This window comes from Cupressus sempervirens, chromosome 7 (assembly GCF_028749045.1).
Source record: "Cupressus sempervirens isolate cs-2001-9-10 chromosome 7, ASM2874904v1, whole genome shotgun sequence".
Lineage (NCBI taxonomy): Eukaryota > Viridiplantae > Streptophyta > Pinopsida > Cupressales > Cupressaceae > Cupressus > Cupressus sempervirens.
The window spans coordinates 120,394,556-120,400,352 of record NC_143124.1 but is presented as its reverse complement, the minus strand read 5'-3'; positions in this window follow the sequence as shown (position 1 = coordinate 120,400,352).

The window sequence follows — 5,797 nt, the reverse complement described above, 5'->3', positions numbered from 1 at the left end:
TATGTCTTTAAAAACCTATTTTCTATATAAAATTTTGTATTCTTTTCTACTTTTTTTATGTCTTTAGGCTTTTTTATATTGTCCTTGAGCCCAAAAGCACAATGATATCTATTTGTACATGTAGAAAAATACATTAATCAATTTGATAAATATAAAATATAAAATATGACATGCATAGATATTATTAAAAATCTAGGCGGCATACCTTGAATACATTATGGTACTATGATTAGTAGGGTTTTCCAATTTGGGCTCTCTGTGAGCTGTATAGAGAAATGTTGTATCTATGGCATTCTTTAATAAACCTTCTCCTTTGATAAATTTAGTGCATCTCCCAAGAGGGATAACAACACGTAAGTCAAACTCTTGGACATTTTCATTTTCGATAGGTGTCCATTCAAGATCACCCTTTGAAAAATAATTTCCTTGTGTGGGAATGTCTTGGACATCCAATCAAATGAGTAATTCCCATTTCTGTCCTCTCATCATTTTGTAAAATATTTAGTTTGTTAGTAACCCTCTATCTTGTTAAAACATCTCTGAAAAAATACATTGATACCATTATATCTTTAATGATATTTTGTGATTATATCAAGATGTTATATTTAGGAGTTGATTCTATAGGAAAGTAAAACCTATCTTGAATAGCAAAAAATTAATGGATAATATATGTCTACAAAGATGTTATGTGGCTATTTGATAATATGATAGTGGTGTAGACCTAAAGGAAATTTGTACAAACAAAATATTGAGAAAGAAACAACAAAGGTTTTATAATTGATTTCTTGAGTGCAAAATGAGGAAAAAAATTGTTTCACTTTGTATGACTAGTGTACAATGATAATTTTATTAGATTGAATACATAATTTTTAACTAATATTTGTGTAATTTCACATTATATGGTCTACCAATACTTGAAAACTAACATAATTATATTGAAAATGTAATAAAAATAAATAAAGAGATGATATAGAAGAATCAAAGACAACTAATCAACATAATAATATTTTATTAGTTTCATCTAACCATAACTCTTAATCGATAATTTGTTTAATAAGTAATTAAATATTAAACATTTTATTTTTAATTCCAAAATTAATAAGATATATTATGAATTCCATTGCTCTTGATTTCATCTTATTATTCTTTCATTATAGTATACTCTAAAATTAATCAATATAAATATGGTCAAAAGAAATATATTGACACTTTCATACATTTGAGTCATAAGCCTAATACTAAACTATATTGAATCATAAACCTAAACCAAACTAATTGATAATCCCAATCCATAAGATTATATTAAATTAGATTTTGGATTTGAATAGAGTTAAGGCTTAATTAGGGATAGACTTTATTAATGGTTAAAATTGTGAAAAATAATGATTTGAGTTAGAATATTTAAAAAAAAAATTGTGGGTTAGGGTAACCATTGAGGTTCAATTGGGGTTATGGATCAACTAAGGTTATGGTCATTTTTGTATAGTTTACTAAAGCATAAATGATAAAGCTTAAGTAAGGTTATAAATAGGTATCAATTAAAGTTATGTTGTAGGCTCAATTAGAGCTAGCATTTAATTATGTTTATGAGTGGTTACAGTTAGATTTGTATGTTATAGTTAGGAAATATTTAAGATTAAAATATAGGATAAAATATGTTTAGATCATAAACTCAACTATGATTAGCATTTGAACATGTTTATAGGTAGTATTTTGCTATGGTTAGGGTTTAAGTGGTTGGACTACTTAGGGTACACTTTGGTTTTCTATTATAGTAAGGGTATAAAATTAAGCTTAATATAATATAGTTAAGTAAGGATCAGTGTTTGATTTGGTTCACCATTCAATGAACCCTAGTTATAGACCAAAATGAACCCTAATAATAAATCTAAATGAGCCCTAGTAATTCTAGCCTTTGCAATTTTATTAACCTTCTCTACAAGATGGTGATCAAAAAATTAGAGAAAGTCAACACTTGGCAAGGAAGTCTAAAGTAAACAATAAATGTGACTTGTTTATTTTAGAAGATTTTCCTATGGAAGAAGGTCTCTATGTACCTCTCTATATTTTCAGTCGATAATTTTTATAATGTAGTTTGGCAATGTAATTTTTTAAAGCTATCAAACTTCCACAATCCATATAATAATTTATATATTGTAATAATATTTAATATATTTTTTATATATAAATTAAATTAATTAAAATTTTATTTATATAATTGAAAACTAACATATCATTATTATTGTTAAATGTAATATATACAAATAGATATTGAATTTATAAAAAGATTGAAATTATTTTTATTTTTCTCATGTATGAATTGTTAATGTATTTTTGTCTAGGTTGAAATTCCCTAAACCTCTATGTTATAAGCTTGCATAAATGTGTAAATATTGGTATATTATAGTTGGTGGGATTATGAGTTAGTTGAAAGATTGTTTTGGGGAGTAAATGACCCTGTTTCCCCTCCTTCCCCTTGTTCAATTCATAATGAGGTTAGTACTCCTACTATTAATAAAGAAAAAGATAACCATGATAGTCAAGAGATTTAGAGTTGATCAAAGAGATGAAGAGAAGGTTTAAAAAAATGGAAAATGTGAGGAAACATGCTTTGTTCAGATGTTGAGGTATGCTTGAAGTCATTGTTAATTGTATGAACAGAGTGTTGGGTAATTCAAAAATTAGAAAAAGGAGGTGAAGCTTGTGCTTAGTCTAGAGGAAGCCAGGTATTTGTGGTATGGTTGATAAGATATGTTTTGCAAAATTTTTTAATTTTGTATATAAGTTGAATAGAGATATTGAATATATGAGCTATGCTCGTAAGTAAAGATCATTCATGCATGACCAAGTGTTTTTGTCACTCATTTCAAAGGGGGATATTGTTGATCTCATATTGTTTTTTACATATGAGTGTCTATACACTTAAGTCATTTATAAGTTATGTACTTAGTTCATGTCGAATAAGTAATACATGTCGAGCATAACAAGCCAGATAGTGTATACTGAGTAAGATTTTTAGTGTATGTCGAATAAATAGTTACTGGCACCTAGATATTCTTAAGGAGGAAGGAGAAGAGAAGTTATAGAGCACTTATGGTGGCTAAGGAGTTGTGATTTTAAATCCATTATAGAATCAGTTAAAGGAGAATAGAGTGAAGGAGTTAGAGGATAGTAGAGATACATCTGATTAGAAAGGATCAAGTACACATCAATAAAGAGGTGATCTATCATCAAGCAATAGAGTGTTAATTGAAGCATCATTGTTGAGACATTCTAACAGATGAATCAGTTAAATATCTTAATAGAGTAGTCTTAACAGGTTGTTGTAAATCCTTTAACAAGGTGCTTACTCCATTGTAAGTTGAAGTCCCTTAATTAGGCACACTTCTAACATTGTGTTAAAATCCTTTAACTGAGTGAGACCTAATATTCTTTGTAAGCCTCTAACAAGGTAGACCTTTAATAGGGTAGATCATGTTTCATGGTCAAACATTGTAACCATTCATTTGGATACATGTTATTACCGTAGTAGTGAAGATTTGTGGGTGTCATCCCCACCCTAGTTTTACCTTCTCCTTGGAGGATTTCTGGGTAATCATATCTTGTGTCATACATTCGTGTGAATGTTTACTTACTTACATGCATTAGACTTGATCTAGTATTTCAATTTACTTATTGAATTATGAGATGGATGTAAGGTGAATGATTTTATGGTTAAAAGTTTTAAGTGTTGATTCACAACCCCCCCCACCCGCCCTCCTCCCCCACCCCCTCCCGCCCTCCCACTCTCAGAGTTTACTTTCCTTATTGTATTTCCAACAATTGATGTAGTAGAGGGTAGGAGAATCCCTGAATGAGATGTCCTAGCCCCTAGAAAATAACCACACAATGGAAACACAATAGAAGATATAAGATTTGATACCAAACACAACTCTTTATTCATAAATAACTGATTAAATGCAATATGTCAAGATGAAAGGCCTTGCTAGTTATGGCTTTAGAATTACAAGAAAGAAATAGTTTTACAAGATCCCTCAAGATCCAATCCCAAACCCTAGCTAGTCCAGATCCACACTCTAGTAGAAAACGTGAAGGATATCTAAACTTGTTCTTGCAAGCCACCAAGAAAACTCATTGTTTCCCAAGCCTTAGCTACTAGCTCTTCTCAAAATTTTATCCTCTACTTCATCCTCTTCTCCAACCTGGATGATTATGACTTAAAACTCCACAAGACCCCCTACTTATACCTAGCTAAACCACATGTCTTCCTAGTAAGTTACAAATTAAATAAACTCTTACATTAAATACATGATGAGCCACAAGTCAACTTCCAACAAACATTAAATACTAAATGCCTTAAAAAGCTTACAATAGTCATTAAATACACATAGAACAAATAACCAAGACCCAAATAGGTCCACACAAAATCCCATGATCGATCCACATCACAATCTCAGCTGAGAAAATCCAAGAGAACTATATCTCGCAAGCCATACTGCCAAGCATCTACAACCACTAGCTAAACACTATCGAGCTCCCTCAATCATTGTTAAGAAACATAGTACATGTTGAGCAACAATATATGTTAAGATCCTTCAATGATCGAGAACCTTTATTGAACAAGCACCTCAGCCAACACTACACCCAACAACTACTGAGCATCATGACTAAGCCACACATTATTCTTTGACCAAGTCCCCTAACTCTAGGGCCAAAATACTCCAAAATGAAGGATTTCCAACTACCCTAGGATGCTCTTGCATCAGACACCTTAGGTGTGAAAAAGATGTTCTTAAGAGTTGGAATAACATCTTCCAAGATTCAATACATAAATCTCAAACTGGTTCTTCACATACATGTCCTCCAAGTCCTCAACTTGTACACTCTCTCTATTGTTTTGATTTTGCTTCTTCACATCCATCATCGATGTGTCATAGGTTTTCTTTCCACACTAATCTCTAACCCTCTTAGAATCCTTCAAATTAACTCAACTACCAATACTCAAGTTCCTCCTAACAAGTTTTTCATTCTACAAAGGAATCAAGGAATGCTTCATGTCACCTTACTCAATAATAATAACATTCTTGACATAGTCATGCATAGCCCTACAATTATACAGCCAAGGTCTATCAAGTAATATGTAACAACTATTCATGTCCACAACATCACAGAACACTTGATCCTTATAGTACCCAATCTAGAAATTAACAAGACATTGCTTCCTCACTTTCAAAGCATGCTCATCTTGTAACCAAGGTCAATCCTACAAGGACAAGGGTATCTCTTCTCTTCATACCTTGATGAAGGTATGCCAATCATGCATTTTTATCCCTGGGCCAAATTCACTTTTCTTTGGTATGAGATTGCTTATATTCATAGAAAATCCTATAGGAAATCTCATTTTTCATATGACTTCTTTTATGGCATTAATTTTTTGCTCCATTAATAACCAAGGAAGGGCACTTGCATTAATTTTCTCTCAATTGTTATTTGATTTGATGATATTTTTCGTTGCATGATTGGAATCATGAATGTCACTACAAATTTTGGCAAGTTTTTCTTTGTCGTGACTTCCATCCAATATTTTCCACAGTGTCTCTATTACATTCTTTCCAATATGCATGGTATCAAAAAAATGCACAATTTGTAGCTTCTGGTACTAGGGCAACCTACTAGATTCTCTAGGATAACATTTTAGTCCCTTTGGAAGGTGGTTAGTATCGATGCCTTGATGACCTTAAATTCCTCAAATTCTATTATATTCCAACTGCCATAGGTGAGGTGTCATTCTTCATGG